Source organism: Mus musculus, chromosome 2 (assembly GCF_000001635.26).
Source record: "Mus musculus strain C57BL/6J chromosome 2, GRCm38.p6 C57BL/6J".
NCBI lineage: Eukaryota > Metazoa > Chordata > Mammalia > Rodentia > Muridae > Mus > Mus musculus.
In genome coordinates this window covers 65,826,786-65,848,691 of record NC_000068.7, presented here as the reverse complement: position 1 = coordinate 65,848,691, position 21,906 = coordinate 65,826,786, and the positions used below count along the sequence as shown (strand labels likewise).

At 40.2% G+C, this 21,906-nt stretch overlaps 1 protein-coding gene and 1 pseudogene across 8 annotated transcripts in view; one reads left to right on the top strand and one right to left on the bottom strand.

Moving 5' to 3' along the window:
• Csrnp3 (cysteine-serine-rich nuclear protein 3) overlaps window positions 1–3,408 on the bottom strand; it is a 191,331-nt gene extending 187,923 nt beyond the window's left edge. For 3 of the 8 annotated variants that reach the window (XM_030252235.1, XM_030252237.1, XM_030252236.1), the window contains exon 1: window positions 2,808–2,988. The gene's annotated coding sequence lies outside the window, so the exon portion shown is untranslated. Of the gene's footprint in view, window positions 1–2,807; window positions 2,993–3,281 lie in introns of those variants that run through there. The other 5 variants (NM_153409.5, NM_178634.2, NM_001290666.1 and 2 more) reach the window with 3 other exon arrangements.
• A 7,837-nt stretch (window positions 3,409–11,245) lies between these two features.
• Window positions 11,246–11,388, top strand: Gm51432 (annotated as a pseudogene).
• Window positions 11,389–21,906: the final 10,518 nt, after the last annotated feature.

Here is a 21,906-nt window from a genome sequence, read left to right as displayed (position 1 = left end):
ATTTGCCTAGAGCCAAGTAGGATAAAAATTGTGATGGGCTTTTTTTTTTCTTATAAAGAAAAGCCATATAAAAACAAAGCTTTACTTCAGACAAAGAAAAAAAACTTCAAATATATATGTGCACATATAAAAAATGTATTAAATTTAGAATGAATTACCTTAATATTAAAACAATTTCTTTAGCTTGCTAGAATGGATAGTCTTTTATTCATTAGCTTGATTACCAAGGTAAGTTAATGACTGAATTAGTCGAATGTGGTCTGGGCCTTCAGTTAAAATGGTCCTTATTCCATTGTATCCAATCCAAACTAACTGCTCACCACTCATGGTCTAGGCATGCATTTCCAGGTTCTTTTATTTATTTTATTTTATTCTTTTAGTTTACCAAAACATTATAAATAGTTTTTCATTTTTCAACAGATACAGTACATGGCTAACTTCTGCAACCTGGAGAGAAAAATGAAATCCAACACTTTGCAGAGAAAGACCAAACAAACCTATATTTACATCTGAAAACCAGCTACAAACCTATATTTACATCTGAAAACCGGCTGCACCCGGAAAAAAATAAATGACCTTGTCATATCTTACTGAAGAGCTTTGGAAGGGTCCCACTTGCCTGCATCATGTTTTCAATCTTTTCCCTCCAGTACAAAACAGACACAGACAGGCACACGTGTGCGCGTGCACACATACACACACACACACACACACACACACACACACACACACACACACACGCTTTTCCCCTGCAGACTGCAGTAGGAGCTGCCACAGTTGTCTCCCTTTTTTCCATAAGCCTTGCAGACATCTGCCAGTGTCTGATAGGAGATGCTGATGGAGAAAGGATTTATCTACTCTCCATCCAAAATATGTGAGCCATTAAGGAAATTATAAGAAGCAACAACAATACGCTCTGCTTTTATTCAAAACCTTTCCCTTAGTGATTATTAAAAGGATGATATTTTTAGCTAAAGAAAGCAAAATGCATCTGCAGCAGCTGGTTTCCAAGGCAACGGAATAATTTAAAACCATGTGGAACTCTGCTCTCTAATTTTCATCAATCCCCCTTCATTCCTAGAGGTAGCTTTGTTCAGAATTTATAATTCCTTTTTTTTTTAAAAGAAAACATCACTGCATTGATTGATTGTCCGTGCCACATTCCAGCAGCTGAATATTTATTTAGATTTGCATACCACCTTAGGCTCCATGGGGGTGGGAAACTTGAATTAATTGCAATCATCGTTTTGTTTGAAAAACCAAAAATTACTTTTAAAGAGAAACATCAACAGTGAAAAACAGGGAGAAATTGTAGCATGATGTCATGATTTTTGAAAACCAGAAATGGTTCAAAACAAACCATAGGAGAGATCAACATAACATCTGATCTTAATATCTGTTTAAAGATATTAAGTATGTTTAGGAAGTTCAAAGGAAATATTCATTAACTTGAGTAATCTTTACCCACTATCCAGCAGTATTTCCTTCCCGTTTAATTTCTTAAGAATTTGTTGTGTTTGTACCATCTTATTCAAAGGGTTGTACCACCCATCTTCCAAAATCAAAGCAAAAATAAGACCAAATTTTCTTAGAAATTACAGTCATTCTTAGTAAGTTTTAATTCATTCAAAGGCAGCAAAATATTTACATCACTATTATGATTGTGTTTTACTCCAGTCAACAGGTATTAATTGGATGCCAATGTGTCCATGACTGTACTATTTTTTAAGACCTCAAAGGTAATGAGTTCCTCTCAGACTTAAATGATCTTATAAAATATAATCTACAGAGGAGCTAGTGTTGTGGAATAAAATTATTTTTGCCATCTTTATTACCATAAATATAACATTTAGTCCGTACTGCTAAAAAAAAATCTTTCCTGGTTTTCATAAAAGAAAATAAAACTTAATGCCAGGCATTATAAGCAGCTAGTAAAGTCAAAACTTTAGGCGTACTAACACATAACTGCTGTGAGGCTTTTGCCAGCAGTGTGTAGTGGAATTTCTTAACTTGACGTATCTGATGCATAAATGAAACGTGTCGGTCAGACCCTACTTTTCACAGCAAAGTCTCGTCTTTCTCAATTAGGCTTCCGTGCTTTTAAAGGAAAACCGTCCCGTGCATGTTGACAGCTACCGATAGATCTTTACTTCATCACCACATGGAAGCTTCACATTTGCTGACAAATGCTGCAGCTACTCGGCACCAGATGCACAGAACGAAGAGGGTTTGCATGCACATAGATCGTTCATTCAAAGTCTAGGCTAAAAGAAACTATAAACAAACAAACAAAAAAATCATAAGCTCCTTGCTGGGTCCTAAATATAAAGACCCCCATACTGAATCCAGTATGTTCTGAGAAGGCTCCATTTTCTCAGGACCTGTGGAATCTATCAAGCTTTGCTCATGCCTCCTTTGGTTTCCATGAACACAGCCTGATAAAAACACACAAAGACACAGGATTTTATCCGTCCGTTGTGCGTTTGCTTAGATGGCTAATCCGGAAAAGACAAGTTCCTCAGGGTTTTGTGCCTTTTGTATTTAAATCGGAAAAGGGTTTTTGCAAACCCAAGAGCTGCTCATCTAGGCTTCCCGTAGTCACTCGAGGGACAGGTTTTTCGGGAAGCGCCTTTAGGATTCCCACATTCCCTAAGATGCTTCTACTAGAACCGAGCATTTCCCTTTAAAAAAAAAAAAGAAAGAAAGAAAGAAGGAAGGAAGGGAAAAAGAAAGAAAGGAAGGAAGAAAGAAGAAAAGAGAGAAAGAAAAGAAAAATAAATTTCTTTTCGTCTTTTTTTTTCTCTTACCTGTAAATATGGTCTCTGTACTTGGGCTCCAGCAGAACACACTGAGAAGAGCTCACTCCGCCCTTCATCCATCAGGCCGCAGCCAACCAATAACAAAAGCCAGATCCTGGCGTCCTCCAGCTCTTGCCGCCTGCCTGCTCTCAGTCCTTGCTCCCTCCCACCTCGAGCTTTTAGAGGACAAATCCCTGCAGCAGAGGGAGGAAGGCAGTGGGGAAAAAAAATGAAAAATGGAGAGACAGAACAGAGAAGAAAAATATTTCAAACAACAGCCAGCTGGAGTCAAAAGTCTTGTTTTGGATGTAGGAAATCAGGGTTAATCTATGCCTTGCCCACCATAAGTCAAAGCAAGCACCGAGGAAAGCCTAGGTAAATCGCCTGTTTCCCCTCACCCTACTGATTTTTTCCCTTTAGTAGAAAAAACATATACACGTCCTCATTGCACGTTTTGAGTTATAGGCAGAGAAAGAGACTGACCATCAATATTGCCTTTTCAAAGGATCCAAGGGAAATGAATCAAGCATGACATCTCTTACTGGTGACATGACAACCTCTGCTTGGCAGTGTTTCTATTCATAGTTCTGGGGCCAGATCAGCAGAATACACATTTTTCAAACAGAGTAGAAGAATATTCAAATAATTTGGAGTTGTGTGGTTTGTACAACTTCCGATTCCTTAGATAGCGGCATTAATTTGTGAATACTGGAGCTTGTTAAAGATTAAAGAGGCATCGGCCACTTGGTTGCAAAGCCCCAAAATGGCTAATTGGACTCTAATTTTGCTCTAATAACCCTGGGCAAAATCATTTCACTTCTGAACTGAAAGGCATAGCATGAATCAAAGAACAATTGAGGAAAACATCAGATTAGATTTATTTAAGGCAGCAAAGCAAATTCATATGCAGCTTTGGGGAGGGGGGGAGGAATTGCTTTAAGAGAGGTCTCACTAAGCTGCTGTGGCTAGCCTGGAACTCACTAAGTGAACTACCTAGGCTGGCCTCAAACATAAAAGAGACCTGCCTGCCTCTGCCTCCTAAGTGCTGGGATTAAAGGCCAGTGATATCACAAGTAGCCAAGAAAGCTAATTAAACGAATGAACAACAACAGACCCTAATAAAGCAAACCAGTATTCTTTGTATTTAAAAACGCTACTAATTGAATCAGGGAGAGAATTCAGTGGGCAAAGGCTCTTGCTCCCAAACCTGACAACCTGAGTTTAATCCCCGGGCTCCATGTATTAGAAAGAGACAATGACTTCTTGAAAACTGAACTCAGATATCTACACCAGTGCCATGGCATGGGAACACACATACACACACACACACACACACACACACACACACACTTAATATAAAATGTAAAACTCGCTGCTGATTGCAGTCATTTGATGAGATATTCTAAGAAAGCTTCCTTGAGAAGACATGAATTGATGGTTGTTTTCTTTTTATTTGTGGTGTGTGTGTGTGTGTGTGTGTGTGTGTGTGTGTGTGTGTGTAGGCTCTAGGAGGAATCTAGAGTTGGACGTATACGTTGTGAGCTGCCTGAGGTGGTTGATGGGAAATGAACTCTAACCCTGTAGAGGAGCTACAATCTCTTGAGCACTGAGCTACATTCCCAACGACTTTTCCCTCACCCAGTGTCCTTCTTGTCCCTCACCCATGTCCACATATAGATATATCTATGGGTCTGGTTCTGCAGTTTCATAGGTCAATGGCTTTATGGGAATTAAACCAAGGGGAAGAAGAGGAGGCAAACAGGGAGATTTCTTTATGTATGGAGGTACCTGGTCCAAGGACACACCTTGGATAGTCTAGAGATAATGGTACAGAAGACAAAGAAAAGTGACTGGAGACTTAACATGGAGCAGATTTTACGAAGAATTGCTCTGGGGCTGGATATTAGGTCAGTGTACACATGTATGAATAGAATTCTTGTAAAGAAGCTGTGTCTGCAAAGGCGAACTGACTGGGGAGAGCATCAGACATGCAGAATGGTTGGAATGTTGCAAGTTCAGAGCCAAGTTATCTCAGAGCATCTTTATCCCCTTCAATACCGTTTATTGCCCTTCTTTATGCATAACACGGCATCTTCTGTAAACATCGGGTAAATCTTTTGGACCGGATTAGCAGACCTCTTATTTCGACCGTCCAAAGGGCCAACACTGCTGATAAATAGCAGCTAAAACAATGGCTCTCAACCTGTGGACCCAGACCCCCACAGGGGTCACACATCAGATATCCTGCATACTAGATATTTACTTATAATTCATAACAGAGGCAAAATTGCAGTTATGAAGGAGCAATGAAATCACTTACTGTTGGGGGACACCACAACATGAGGAACTACACTAAGGTGTTGCAGCATTAAGAAAGCTGAGAATCGGGGGCTGGAGAGATGGCTCAGTGGTTAAGAGCACTGACTGCTCTTGTGAAGGTCCTGAGTTCAAATCCTAGCAACCACATGGTGGCTCACAACCATCTGTAATAAGATCTGACACCCTCTTCTGGTGCATCTGAAGACAGCTACAGTGTACTTACTTATAATAATAAATAAATATTTAAAAAAAAAAGAAAGCTGAGAATCACTGATTTCCCCCCTCTTTGCTGTAACTCGCCAACTTGGCTGTGTTCACTGATGTATTTGAAAAGTATATTATTTTATAGTCTTCTCTGTTCTGTTTCTACTTAAAAAAAAAAAGCATGTAAATTTGCTGTGAATTAGAACATAGTATTTGGTTGAACCTAGATCTGTCTTCCTAGGTCATGGGTTCTCATATTTGGCTCTGAAATATACCATCTCGTGTATTCCTGTGAAGAGAGAGCTATTGCTTTCATTAATGAGTGTTGAACAGTGTCTATCAAGCCATGCAAGCTTTAGGTATGGAAAAAAATGGACCGATTTTACTTTGGTTAGACGACTATTTAAAGTAGGTTTTATTTGTGAGGTTTTTTTTCCTTGAGATCATGTTTACTGAAACTTTGAGGAATATTTTTGAAGGTCCCAAATGATCCTGGAGAAATCAGAAGCCCCCCTCCCCCCCTCTTCGAGGTTTTTAAGTCAATTTTTTTTTTAGAGTTAGAAAGAAAGAAAGAAGAAAGAAAGAAAGAAAGAAAGAAAGAAAGAAAGAAAGAAAGAAAGAAAGAAAGAAAGAAACAAAGAAACAAAGAAACAAAGAAACAAACAAAGAAAGAAAGAAGCAAACAAACAAAAAACCTAAGCCAGGAGAGCTGTAAATCTCAGCAGCTGCTCAGAATGGAGATGGGGGTGGGAGTGGGGGATGGGGGGACGGGGTGGGGTGAGGGGAGCGCCTGGGAAGCCATACTGTTTGAGTTAAGCAAGCATAGAGGTCAGCCATATGGCAAGCATAGAACATGGTGAGGGAGGGTGAAGCCTAAGGTGTTAGGGAAGCTCATGTTTAGCAAAAACATTTTTAGAAGGGAAGAAAGAGTTATGCCTTTCCGGAAGACATGGGCTGACTTTCAAAGAAGCAGGGCTGTGCCTCTGTGAGAGATAGCACTAGAGGATGAGAATTCACAGAAGGGAAATTGCAGTAGTTCATTAAAAGTGTAATTATTCTACCTATCTCTTTAGCTTGGCTTAAGTAGACTCCACCCTAGGGGCTAGGTGTATGTGGGTCTGGGGTTTTTTGGACCGTCCATTTGGAATGCTTGTTCTCCACCCAGGCTCAGCCCAGAGATTCTGTCCTCTTGAGCACCAATAAATTTCCCTTAATCAGTACTGTTTACAATGAGGGGTGTTAAACTGCCCTTTATTTTTAAACTTTACCTTCTCTATAGAGGAAAATGTTTTCACAAACACCGTGGTCTAGTTGCCAAGAAAAGCTAGAGAAATCTTTAGGCTGGACAGCCTTTCCTAAAGCAGTGGCTGGGACTTCAGAATCAAAATCACCTGGGTGGGGTGGGGTGGGGTGGGGGAGCATTCGAACCTGGGAGCTCCCAAGACCTCAACCAGACTAAATGAATCTGCATTTGAAGAGATTGTGGCTTCCCACTTTAAGCAAGTTCCCTTGACCCTTCTAACTTGTGCTATCTTTATAAATGGGAAGTCACAGATAAGTGTTCCCCAGATGTAAACTCTCTTCCGGTGATGGTTTTGTTTCATTTCGGACCCTGGACAAAGGACTGAGGTGCATATTTTGCATATCAAAGCAGACCTACTTTCCCAGCATCCCTCAGTTCCTACCTAGTACATCCTGCCAGCAACCCAGAACTTTCCAGCCCTGGGCTACCCTTACCCCAGAGATTCTTATTCTTATATAATCCACACATTTTGTTCTCTCTCTCTCTCTCTCTCTCTCTCTCTCTCTCTCTCTCTCTCTCTCTCTCTCTCTCTCTCCCCTCCTGCCCCTTTCTTACCATGGTGACTTGAAAGATCCTCACAGAATGTAAAAGGACACAGAAGCCCTGAAATTGGCAAGATAGATGTCAGTGTTAGCAGAACTAGCTTCACTGATTTAGAAAAATAGAGGTGCACGATGCTCTGGCCACTCCTTGAACATGTGTGTCTGCCAGTGTTCTGACCAGGTGTGTGCCCATTGCTGCACCTTCATTAGACTCTTTCCTTGTACCCCTCCCATACCCATTTCTTGAGAATAGACATTGTTTAGATCTGGAAATCTCCTAATCTCCCCCTTCTCCTTTCCCCCCTGAGGGCCTATAAAAACTGGGACCTCTTTCCCCTCGAGGTCGACTCCTCTACCCCTTCGTGGGATATGAGTCGTCCCCAGAGCTCTGGCTTTCCCCGAATAAAGCCTCATGTGGTTTGCAACAAGCTCAGTCTATCGTGAGTTCTTGGGTGTCTGCTATTGTCCTGAGGCCTGAGCAAGGGGCTCCTTTCAAAGTCTTTGAGACTCATTTAGGATCAATCCTTGGGGCCAGTGAACTCACCCAAGAGCAGTTTCCCAATAAACCAACATTTAATATAATGTAATCTGACTTGAATTGAATTGTCTCATTTCATCAACAGAGACATAACCTATCAGGTTCCTTTACAGTTGACTCATGGGGCCTAAGGTATAGATATCATTTGGAAATTGTCAGCACTTAAGAAATGATTACAGCACTGAAAATGAATGAGGCTCCTAAAGGGTTAATATGTAAGCCTGTCAACTGGACGTGAAAAATCAACATATTAAAAATAACTTGGCCTTTGGTTTCTTCTAAGAAGACATAAAAATGACCAACATTTGAAAAACTGTTCGGAGTCATTAATAACCAGGGAAATGACATTTAAAACACTTATGAGATTCTCTTCACACCCAATAGGATGTTTTGGTCAACTTTCCATCCTGTGACAAAGTACCGGAGATAAATCAGTTTAAGGAGGTGAAGAACCGTGTATATCAGTATTTCTAAATGAAGGCTGTACCTTATATTGGATCCCCTAAAAGTTTCTTTAATCAATAGAACTTCAGTGATTGTGGGGGTTGGAGTGTTGCAAGTACAAAGTCTGGCTGCATTTATTTCAGACTCTCTTTGGGTTCCTTGATAGCCATCCCTTGTCCAGCTTTCAGTCTGAGTAGACATGCTTCTGTCATGTGAAACCTTTGCCATGACTTAACTTAGCAGACTTCTAGCTTCCACCAACCCGAAGCTAAGAATGTTCTCTACGTTGTTGACACCCGTCAGCCTGGTACTTCCACAGATGCTTTTAAAGAGTATCCCGATTTACGACTTTCTTTGTTCTGTTACTACAAAAAACGTCATGAGACGGCTGTCATGTCAAAGCGTAGAATTTGAGGTAACCCATATCAGTATTCCTAGACTATGGTCACTAATATTTAGCTCTAGAATTAATTCATATCCTTCTAAAGTATATATTTGTATTTCTCATGTCTACACTCTCTCAATTCGGAGTTTTTGAGATTTGGGTCCATGGTTGCTTGCTCCCGCCCCCCCCCCCAGTTGATTTTAGGTCTTTTGAGAGGCACCCCATCACGACGAAGTACATGCTAGAGGACAAAGTACATGCTCACTTCGTGGTTGCTGGAAAGCAAAGGCAGGGACAGAACATGGAATGGATTCTTATTATTCTCTCAGTGGAACTGTCCCAATGACCCAACCTTCCTCTACAAAGCGCCCAGCTATGAGAGGTGGTAAAAGTGAGAATTCAGTCACTCTAGCAACCTTCTTACTACCTGTATATATAACGTAAATTATCCTATATACCTTAGCACTACAAATATAAAAAAAGAATAGACATCCAAATTAGAAATTCATACTAATAGATATCATACTATATACACACTGAATCATAGGAATAAAAAAGGAGTATATATATATGTATATATATATATATATATATATATATATATACATATATATCAGCAAAACTTTCCTTATACTCTCAACTTTGAGACTCATCACTGGGAATAAAAGACATGGTTCAAGAATCAAACTCTAAGGTTTCTTTACCTTTAAGTCGAGTTTCTTTATCAGGAAGTCAAGTGAAGGTTCATAGCAGCTTACAGAAGGGGTGCCAGGAAAGCGGGGGAGATGGCAAAACACAAGGCAGTAGAGAAATGTAAAAGGATACACTACAAAACTAGCCTTTGATCAGAGTGCAGACCTTGACATTGCTTTGGAAAGCCTCTGGAAGCCGGTTGTAATGTAGTCTCAGGCATTAACCAGAGTCACATTAAACTGTATTTTAAGAAGATACTCCAGTGAGTCACATGCTTCTTTAAGTAGAGAAGCATTGTTGTCAGCCATTGGATTTGACCTTCCTTGCCAAGTGAAGGTGAGCAGTACCTGGCCTGGCTGTGAGTAGCTTGAATACTATGGACTGCAGTGGCTGTAAAAAATGAATGACAGCAAATAAGTGGAGATAAGTTGCATGCTTCCTATATAATTACGTCGAACACATCTAACCCCAGACTGTCTCTTCTGTTTGCAGAGATCTGGCTCTGCTGCCACCAGTCTCTTTAGAACACCAGTTTGACAATGCTAACAGGATGGAGCTGACTGAACTGAATGGTGGCGCTGCATTGTTAGTGGGAGACAGCTTTCCTGAGGAGCAGTGACAGTTGGACTTTGAGATGACCATGAGGGTCTGCCTTCATATTGCCTAGCTTGCCAGAAGCCAAGTAAACTGATCTGGAATATGTCTGAGTGATTTTAAAAAAAAATTTTCTCTTGACAGAACATACAAAACCTCTGATGGTTACGTAGCATGGTTTAAACAATGGAACATAGAAGTGATGAAAAAGTAAAAGAACTGCCGACATTCAAGGAAATCCAAAATCAGGCAGCTTGACATGGGGAGCAGATCCAGATTATAAATTAACTGGTTAGCTTCCTACACTGAACTGCAGTGCTCAGAGTCTCAGACACTATATAATGAGCACCCAGGAAGAAGATATGGTGTGGCTTAGACCAAACGTTGTAATACAAGTTCCTTCTATCTAGCTGACTGAGCATGATCTTATATTTTAAAATTTCATGTGTACTATTGAAATCTGCTAAGTAATTAGAGTTAGGAAGAGAGGGAAGAGAGCTGGGGAGAGAGGACTTTGAAACTAAGCTCCCTGGAAGTACCAAAACACAAGCTGATCAAAAGCTCTCAGCCTAACCAATACACAAGATTTGATTCAGTATCTACATTTGAAGAAGACAAAGAATCAAATTTGATCCAAATGACCAAGACACCTCATGTATCGCTGTAACTTCCCAGGAGTCCTACAATAACCATAGCCCTGTGTGAAAACCATAACAGCCATAAATGTTTCACAGAACTTCGTAGGTACTGATATAAATTCATAAGAATCTACTTATCAGTAGCCTTTGATAAACTACCATGTTCTTCTAAAAGTATGAATTCAAATATATCTGGCCTTTTTATATGATGTTCTGGGTACGAAAATACTATAATAGTATTGCCAAGTTGCTGATTTCATCAAGGTTATATTTCATTGAAGGCAAATGATATTTAAACAATAATAAACATGTTATATATCTACATAACAAATTAGTATGTTGACTAGTCTGTGAGTAGTGCTGCATTTTAAATAGAGATGGATCTCAGCAGCTATGCTTGCTGCCCTGGAGATAAATCCTAGCTTATTGTGTAACAAAAGGAAGATCATAGACAGTAGTGATAACTAGAAGCCAGAATTAACACAACTAAGATTGAGTGATGACTAATCTCAGTTATTGACTTGATGAGAGATGAGGCATTGGAGAAAGGCCTCTTGACATACCTATGGGAGATAGTCTTGATTAAATTTATTGGGGTGGGAAGGCCTGTCCACTGTGGGTGGTCTCAGTCCCTTGGCTGAGATGCTGGAATGTATAAAATGGAGAAAGTGAGCTGAGCAGCTGAGCATTCATCATTCTCTTCTTCCTGGTTATGGACACAGTGTGGGCTGCTGCTTAAAGTGAAGAACCAGCCTGCCTTTGTTATAGGCTTAATAACAATATTACACTTGCCCAGAGAAGCACTGTAGGTACTTGCTGTGTCACATGTACATCAGTAGATGGCAGAGAGGAAAGATACTATGTCTATGAGACGCTCAAATGCTCAATATTCTAACCTATGAATGTCTGAATGATTAACAGCCTAACATTTCCTGAAAAGAGGGAGCCTGAGATGATCATCAGACCGGCACCATTGGGCCTGGACAAGGAACTAGCCTGACACGACCATCAATCAGGTGCGGTACAAGTCTAGGGTAGGTAAGGAAAGAGCATGCCTGGGATGACCTCAGCCTGGTGCCTTAATGTGTGAGCAGGGTATAGCACTCCTGGTAACCTCAGACACTCAGAGACCCCAGTTGACTCTATAAGGAACAAGAAAGTGGTGGAGAAACGGAAAACAAGGAGAAACAGAAGGAGGTGGGCACAATGAAGAAAAACAGAAGAATCGAGGGTTGTGAGGAACAACCTGATTTGAGTGGCCAGTGATGCCACCTGGGGCATGCTGCCACCAGGAACCACCTCTGGGTTCATGGCCCTAAATCAGCAGGTGTCTGTTACCACCAAAGGCCAGGTAGATATCCCTAGTCTGAGCTGCTGCCTAGGGACGTGTTAATGTCTGAGAGCTGTGCAGAATTGCACAGCCCCACCACTTACCTGGGTAGTGTGGAAGAGGTGGACCTGGGGGCATGGGAGCAAGAGACCTGAGCCCACTCCTAGCAGCTGCAGTTGTGGAAGCTGTGGATGAACTGGCCCCAAGGATACAAGCATGGGTGACTTGGTCCTACCACTTGTCTCCTGTGCGGTGGTGTGGACAAAGGAGAGATACCCTCCTCCTCCCTTCCTGTGGAAAGCAGGAGATCTAGCCCTCTGGCCATCAGAGCAGAAGAGCTAGCCCTGCTCCTCTCCTGTTGCAGAATTTGGGAGAGCAGGCCCTATACCTCACTTGGGCAGCACATAGGGCTATGCCTGATGGCAAGGGCTTGTGTGAGCTAGCCACTAGGGTGTGAATATGGCAGAGCTGGCCCCAATACCTATCTGCAGTGCAGTGACATGAGAAGGGAGAGATGCCCCCCCTCCCCACCTCTTGACCCTTGCCCTGAGGTCAACAGAGTGGGAGAGCTGGCCTTGCCCCTCACCAGCTGCAGCACTTAGGAAAGTAGACCCTGCACTTCACCTGGGCAGTACAGTACAGCTGATCATGGATGTTGGGGTTGTGGGCAAACCAGCCTTGAGGGTGTGAGTATGAGAGAGCCAATCCTGACCCTTGACTGCTGGGTAGTGGCAGGGTCAACCAAGACGCCCTCCTCCTCATTCTCTTTTCATCTATGACCGTCAGGAGAGCTTTCCCTGGAGTCATGAGAGTGGTAAAACTGGCCCTGTCCCTCCCTGGCTGCAACACTCAGGAGAGCAGGTCCTGCAACTCAACTGGGTATCAGGGTAAACTGACCTTGGGGGTCAGCAGGGGTTGCTGCTAAGCAGACCCTGAGGGCCTGAGAGTTAGAGAGTCAGCTGACGAGCTCATACACCTTTCAGGCCCAGATCCAGGGCTTTGAGTTGCCCCCCCCAACGTCTCCCCCACAAATGAACTGCTGAAGTACATGAAGTGCATTAAGGGGCAATGCTATTGATCTAAAACTATGGGATCTTCATGATACAGGGCAAAACCAAGACATCCAAGAGGAGTCCCAGTGAGGATCCAGTATTGATAAAGTAGCAGAAGCCAGAGGCCTGGTACCAGACCAATGATTGTTTGCAATGAACATCTGCAAGCAAAGAAATGTGGACAAAAGTGTGAGACACTGTGACACACTACAGCATCCACAATGGGATTTTTTTTTCTTCTTCTCTGTTTGAGGGGAGACTCCAAGGGTGGAGGCTGTATACAAGGGGAGGGGAAATGAGTGGGATTGGGGTACATGATGTGAAATTCACCAAGAACTAATAAAAAGATTAAAAAAAAAAGTCTTATCATACGTTAAACCTCTGTTTTTCCAGAATTGGGCTATACTCTACCTCTATCCTTAAATATAAATGGTTTTATACTGGCTGTTCTAAGAATGGCAATCGTGTCTTTGTTTTAATGAGTTATTTTGTAGCCCCTCCTTTGTTTTAGAATGTTATATGACCTCCTATGACTTCCTTGCTATGACTATGATTGTCTTGTCATACCTACCTTGCAAACATGTCTTTGTTTCAAGAGGCCATTAGGACTAACTTGTTTGTTCTGCTCCTGTAACCCTGCCTATTTTGCCTAACCTGGCTTGGAAACTCTCTACTTCTAGCTATAAAAGTCTTGTCTTACTCACATCCAGGCTGACTTCTCAAATCCCACCTTAGGAGGAAGCAGTCTGTGTACACAAATAAAAAACACTTGCCTCAATGAATTGCCTGCTTTGCCCACAATGATTTGGGTTGGTGCTCTTTCTTTGGGATTAACACAGGCTCATGTTGACTTCCCTGTGGTGATAGACTGTATAGGAGGCTATTGCGAGCTGAAATAAATCCTTTCTGCCTTATGTCAATCTGGGGTTAATTTTACAAAAAACAAAAACAAGACAAAAAGACAAAAAACAAAAAACAATTTTCAGATTTTAGTCATGAATGTCTGTAGTTCCAGCATTTGAGAGGTTGAGGCAAGAAGACTGAGTTTGGGTCCATCCTATGAGAAACTAAATTAAACTTTAAAATGTTATGATGTCCGGGCATTAATCTTAGGCATCATAAAAGGTGGGACCACTTTAGACTGCTTCCTAAATACATTATTGTGAGTTGCTAAAGGAATCTTCCTACTCCTACCTCTTTTGGAATGATTTTAAATGAGAATATTACAAAGAAGTTTATATTTATTTTACATAAAACTTCAGGACTGTACTCAACTGGTGGAAGAATATTATTGATTCCTGCAAGTTGTCCTCTAACTGTCACACTTTCCCACATACTATGGCAAATGTACACACACACACACACACACACACACACACACACACACACACACCATAAATAAAATAAATAAATAAAGTTCATTCAGATGTCTCTATTGAAATACCACATTAATCATTGGTTATTGAATGTCATGAATCAATAACTATAATATATCTGAATAAAGTCAAGTTAGCTGATCACTGGAATTAGAGAGTTTAAAATAGTCAGGCAGTGGTGGCACACACCTTTAATCCCAGCAGTTGGGAGGCAGAGGGAGGCAGATTTCTGACTTCAAGGCCAGCCTGGTCTACAGAGTGAGTTCCAGGACAGCCAAGGCTACACGGAGAAACCCTGTCTGGAAAACACACACACACACACACACACACAAAAGGAGAGTTTAAAATATATTTGATCATAAAATTTGGATTTCTTGATAAAAATGGGAAAAATGTAATGTTAGTTCACAGACACATAATGTAGGCAAAGTCAATTGTCAAATTTTAGGCAATTAGCATCCCTGATGGAAAGATAATTGTAGGAACAAGAAGAGCAAGCAGCCTCCTCTCCTTTCTCCCTCCCAAACATTCCACATTGGATTTCAGCAACTTGGGCCCAGAAAGCAGGGAGCATTGAAGTTTAGACTGGACTAGTTTCAAAGTTAGTTAAGGTTTATCAACTTTCATAAATCTTGGAAGAATTGCATTTAATGTTTAAATATGCAAGATATAACACGTTGAGTAAAAAATAATATATGTTTATTAATATGGAAAGTTACAAATCTGTCGTAAGATTGGCATGGGGCCAGTCTTGCAGAAATGAGAAAAGAGGAGGAGGGTGGGAGGGAATTGAAACCATGCAGATAAATGTTAAATAGCCCCTGCTGTTCTCTGTAATCATTCAGAATAAAAATTGTGAGGTCTGAGTGCTACCTCTGGAAGCAACGGCTTGAGATGCAGATCATAGAATGAGCCAGTAGCGAAGAGCCTTGAGGACCAGATCTGAGACTGATGCTTTCCACACCGTATCTCATTTTTCATGATTTCCAGCCCAGAATCGTCCGAGATGAATAAAAGTTTAAGAGAGAGAGAGAGAGAGAGAGAGAGAGAGAGAGAGAGAGAGAGAGAGAGAGAGAGAGAGAAAATAATGCCAACCTTCTTAATAGGAAGCAATTTGGCAGGTGACAGTGAGAAAGAGTGCCCAGCTCACATGGAAACATGCAAAGCGCCTCTAAGGTCCCTGCTGATTTTTGGTTAAATAGCTCTGCCAAGAAGTTGAAAGGATGCTTGCATTTACGGTGAAGACTACAGAGACAGCCTTTACTAAAGTGTGAGTTGGCTTTCCCCCAAACATTGCATTACCCTTGAATGGAAAATTGATCGCATGACATACGGCGATAACATCTGCCACCCATGGATAAAGCCGCAGCACCATGTGGGTGGTAATGGAAGCTGTAATGGCGAGGGTGGAGAATTTAATGACAGCATGTAACACCGACAAAAGTAGCAGCAATCAGAAAGAAAGGAACAATTTGTGTAAATCTTTACCATGGTTCTAGAGGGCTATATACATCCTGTTCTCCTGTAGTCATCCCGGAGCAGAGAATAATGACCCACGGTCATTTTTACCTCCGCATCACTCAGCTGTAACCCCAACAGAGGAATTTCTTCCAGACAGCTGTGGGCAAGAGTTATTGCTTTTTCAGTAAATAAATAATTGCTACAAATTCAGATTGATCATAAATTTGTAATAATTGTAACCCTTCAGGCCTTTATACATATATTAAAGAAAAAATGAAGTCAAACACATTTCTTTTTAAGAGTTTCTAAAATTATATTCTTCAAATATGGATTTTTCTGCAAGGAAAATAGAAAACAAGTAAGATAATTAAGAGTGCTGTCTCATAAATGAAGTCTTTAAACGAGCTGGATTTTTCCCCACTCAGTCAGGAAGGAGATGAGTGATTTCTACAATTCTACTTTGTGAGTTACAAGAGTTCTATTTGCTAAAGAAGAAACAGAACATGAAAATGTATTTCCATGACTACATGATGGTATGAGATTTACCAATATTTTCAATGTAATTTAGCTATCTGGAGTGGTGCACTGCCTTACCGAAGAACTAAACCCACCTAACAGTGGTGTAGAGGCTGGGATTGCAACTACTCAGTCCTTGTGCTTGTGAGCCAAATGTTTTCTCCACAGAGCCATCTTCCCATTCTCTTGGCTTTGAAAGAACAGAACTTTCATGTTCTCATCTTTTCAAAGTAGATAGTATGTGGTGATTATTATTCTTACTGTTATTGTTACTGCATCTCTTTCTTTTTGAGACATGAACTCTAGACCATACCGGGTTTAAACCCACTACATAGGCAAAGAAGATCTTGAATTCTTGATCCTGTTGCCTCAACTTTCTTGTACTGGGATCACAGGTTTGTGCCACTGTACCCAACTCATTATTATTATTATTATTATTATTATTATTATCTGATTTCTGGTTATGATCATTTGTACTTGTGAAAAGATTTAAAGCAAAAAGTAAAAATCAACTCTAGATTGTAAATTAAATAGGATGTTCTGTAATATTTTTCTCACATAAGTGAAACAAAATTGCAATTGATCTAGGAAGAAGTGTATCAGGTTAACTTTAAAGATGCCTTGGTGCCATGACTTAGTTTTATATTGTTTTGTTTTTAAAATCAGGAAAAATTCTTGAGAGCTAGGGATATGTACTCCTTTAAAACGAATAAAATATGTCAATATATTTGAAAGCTTATGATAAAGGTATGATCTTGGAAAATAACAGGGAAGACAAAAATATAAGGTTATTTATTATTTAGTGGAGAAGGTAAAAACATATATTAAGGCCACAGGAAACCCACATGCCATTATTATAAAATAGCGTCATAGTGATTTATTACAGAAGCTCTAGGGAGACATAAAATTAGCTGATCTCTATGAGTTAGAGGCCAGCCTGGTCTACAAAGAGAGTTCCAGGACAGCCAAGGTTACACTGAGAAACACTGTCTCAAAAATAGAAACAAAAATGAAAACAAAACAACAAAAAAACCAAAACTAACCAAACAAAAACACAGATAATGAGTTCATATCTAGTGTCTCAGTTTCAATTTGCTCATTTTTGTTTCCTTTTTTTCTTCCTCACTGTGTTCTGGATTAGCCAAGTCTTTTTTATCCTCCCATTTTCTAATTGTTTTTATTTACATATTTTTACTCATTAAACAATGATTATTCTACAGGTTACATTTAGTTAGAATCTAATATTTATTAATTCTTTTACACATAACCCCTAAAATACTAGACCTGCTCGCTCCTCTCCAGGCTATGAGCTATTGTCAAGAATTATCACTACAGGCACTGCAATCTCACAGAACACTATCATCTTAAATAGCACATACCGACTCAGAGGCATCCACATATTTGTTGATTACTTTGCTCTCTTCTCTCTTTGTATTAGTGTCTGGCTTCTTGTCACTGCTTGAAAGCTTCTCTTTGACATTTCTAGAAAGGAGGGCTGCTAATGGACTCTCAGTTGGCTCTTAACTTTTCAGGAATCATGCTGTGTATGTCTTACTGTTGCTCTTGTGTTTTATGTTGTCTGCATCCTTTCTGGATCCTTTCTGGATCATCCTTTCTGGAGATTAAGAGCATCTTCATTTTAAACAGTCTCATTACCTCTTGGTGTGTCTGGTTTTATTGTTTGGAAGTTTGCTGTATCTGTATTATTTTTTACTGCAGTCATCACCCAATTCTGGCACAGTGTGTGTGTGTGTATTAGAGAGAGAGAGACAGAGAGAGACAGAGAGAGAGAGAGAGAGAGAGAGAGAGAGAGAGAGAGAGAGAGAGAGAGAGAGAGGAGAGAGAGACAGAGAGCTTTGGAAACAGCTCAGCCACTGTGTTTAAATGCTCTCTCATTCTCTTCTTACACTGAGCCTCGACTTACATGCATGTTGGGCCATCTCCTCATTTTCCAACTGTAAGCTTGCAATGTCTCCTATTTCCTTCTTTCTTTTTATGCTCATTTTAGTTAGTTAGTCAGGTTTTTTTGTTTTGTTTTGTCTTGTTTTGTTTTGTTTCTTTTGTTTGGTTGTTTTTTTCATTATTTTTTATTATCACAGGTCTAGCTATTCTAGAACTTGTTATGTATAACAGACTGATCTCAAATGTACAGAGCCCGGCCAGTCTCTGGCTCCCTAGTGCTGAGATATGTCTGGAGCTAGAAGTTTCTTTCAAACTTTTTGATCTTAAAAGAATAAATATAGGGCTGGAGAGATGTCTCAGTGGTTAGGGATACTTGCCGCTCTTCCAAAGGACCTGGATTTGTTTCCTAGGAGCTAGGACAGGCAACTTACAGACACCTGCAACTTCAGTAGTAGAATTATTCCCTCTTCTGACCTCTACAGATACCTGTAAAAACATAGTGCACACACACACGCGCGCGCGCGCACACACACACACACACATACACACACACACATTTTAAAAATAATATATATTAAACATAACAGTATAATGGAACTAATAAAATATATAATAAGGTAATATGCTATCTACATATTATTTTCCTTTCCATTTAAGATGCTTATATTATAAGTCATTTACACTGTGTTTTATACTAAATAATAATGAAACTGCGTTTGTTTCTCAATACCAAAATTCTTGTTACAGGGTTTGAATTCATTACTAGTTGTTTTCTTATACTGAAGACTAGGTTTTCAACTAGAAGACAGCTACCTTCAGTGTTGGTAACAGTTTATTTGAAGTAAAAAAATGTCTTTACCAAGAATTTGCCATTCCGTTCACTTTAAGGCAAATGTCAGTGTTAGAACGCAGATTCATCTGACTCTACACATAAAAGGGAGCAGTTGAGAATTTGTGGAAACAGAATCGTCTTAAGGAATAAATTGTTAAGAAACTGATGAGTTCATTTGGACATTCTTTTCCTCCAAATGCTAGAAGTACTGAAATCTCTTTACCCTGTCTCTTGTCTTGCAGCATATGATTTAAATTTAGGTCCTGAAGAATCCAAGGAAATATATTCTTTCCACAGTAAGTTATGAAGTACATCCTTAAACTTCCTAACATACGATATAATAGATGCTTATTAAATCTACAAGTGTGTTCTTTACTCTGTTGAAAAGAACTGTGCATTATTTTATCTTTCATATGCCATATGACATTTCACATTTTGTCTACTTTATTCTTCTTAATATAAATATTGTAATTTTATGTAATCTCTTTCTCTTTGGCATTTTAGATCTAACTCTAAAAGGTCATGTTAAATGAAGCTTCTCTGTGTCTCTCTAACCTCTAACCATTCAGTGTTGTGTATTTATTAGGAGCCTATTTGAGTCACTGTTATTTTATTGTTGTGAAGAGACACCGTGACCAAGAAAACTCAAACAAAAGAAACCATTGTATTGGAGATATGCTTACAGTTTTGGAAGGTTGGTCCATTATTGTTACAATGGGACATGTGCCCTGTGGCAGTAGCTGAGGGTTTTACATTGTGGTCCACTGGTTGGAGGTAGAGAAACATACTGGGCCTGATGTTGACTTTTGAAGTCTCAAATCAAGCCTCCAGGGCTATGCCTTCTAATAGAGGCCACACCTCTTTATCTTTTTCAAACAGTTCCACTAGCTGAGGCAAGCATTAAAACATATGCACCTATGGAGCCCTTCTCATTCAAACCACCACAGAGCTCAAAAGTACTGCAGGAGTAGGCATTTTAACCCAGACTAGCCCCTACCTTCATACCAAAGCGTAGCTGAGTTATTTTTTACTTGACTTGCAAAATCCTTAGACTATTTTTTTTTTGTACATAGATAGCAAGGTTGTCCACATGAGATGTTTTTGAACAGCAGGAGACTTAAAGCCTAACTTAAATATCTTGAAAATATCTAAAAACAGAAAGCACTTTATAAAATGAGAGTCAGGCTGGAGAGGTGGCTCAGTGGCTAAGAGCACTGAGTTCTAAGGTCCTGAGTTCAATCCCCATCGATCACATGGTGGCTCACAGCCATCTGTAACGGGATCTGACGCCCTCTTCTGGTGTGTCTGAAGAGAGAGACAATGTGCTCACATACATAAAATAAACAAATAAATAAATAAATCTTTAAAAGAAAATAAAGTAAATTGAGAGTCATATGTAGGTTAGAAAGTCTATTGTCATCTAGTGAAGGTTATACATAAGCCAAGACTTAATGACTCCGTGAGTAAACTCCTGGATTTTACTGCCAGGGCTTACAGTCTGGCCTATTGGCACTGTCTTGTTTTGATTTAGTCATTTGGCCCCAACAGCTTCTACAGGAGACTTGTGTCTGTACTTACTTTTAGGGTTTTCCTTACGATTTCCAAATAACTAAGGTCATGATGAGTGAGACACTGTGGGAGAGCCTCATTTCTAGATACAGTTCTTAAAGTGTTCCCTGCAATCCCACCAAGGGGCCTGATAGAGCAAATCTACCTAATGTTGAAACACTGACAATACTTTTTTATATTTCCTCATTAATATTTTAATCTCTGTTCGCCTCCAAGTAAAAAATCTTGAATTGAAATTTTTAGATTTAAAAATGAACTGGATTAAAAAGTCTGTTTTCCTCATCCTTCTAAGGCACACCTTTCATAAGCTTCCTGGATCACTGAGCCAGAGAAACAAGCTTTGGAATAGAGTAAATAAACGGGTCTCAGGCCAATACTGGGTTTCCCAAAATGCCTAAAGAAGAAAAGCTAAGATAACTTTGACACGGAATGATCCAAAACTAAGTAACATTTTATTCTTAGCAGAGAAAAACACTTCCTTAAAATGTGTTATTACTATTTGAGTGTGTACATGAGTGTGTGCATATGTGTGTGTGTGTGTGTGTGTGCGTGCGTGCTGCAACAGCATACAAATGGAAGTGAAAAGACAACTTTGTGGAGCTGATTCTCTTCTTCCATTTTTTATATAAGCTCTGGGGATTGAACTCACAAATTTAAGAAGCAAATACCTTTCATTACCCTCTGAGACATCTTACCTGTCCACAACAGTCCCTCCCTCCCTCCCTCCCTCCCTCCCTCCCTCCCTCCCTCCCTCCCTCCCTTCCTCCTTCTGTCCCTTCCTCCCTATGTCCCTCCCCTCCTTCCTTCCTTCCATCCCCTTCCTTCCTTCCTTCCTTCCTTCCTTCCTTCCTTCCTTCCTTCCTTCCTTCCTTCCTTTCCTTCCTACCTTCTTTAACAAATGAAAACATCATTGTATTTTGACTTATTCTCCTCCCAGGCTGCAGAATGGCGCTCTAGAGGAAAGCCCGCTTCATTTCCAGGAGCCAGCCAGTATGGTTTGTTCCATCCTCCACTTTGAGTTTTGACGTGAGAAACAAACAATCATAGCCAGATCATTCCGTGTTTGCCATGCGTGTGCAGCCGCCGAGCAGAGCATGCCTGCAGCTAGTTTTGACACCAGCCATTTGTGCTGAAGAAATGTCTGATTTTTTTTTCTTCCCTCAGATGGTTTCACACTCTGAGAACAAGTACAGTTTTTCCATTATAGCATTCATTTTTGGGTTAGACTACACCCATTTCTGGGAACCCACCAACACAAATGTTAATAATATGCAGATCTGGCCTTTCCTAAGATGGTATTGCCTCAGCCAAACTTCACTTCCTGGGGAGGATGCTAAGACAAGTCACAAAGCTTGCCAAGTTGCACTAATGTACCGAGTAGACCTGATGTTATCATATTGCTTATCAGGA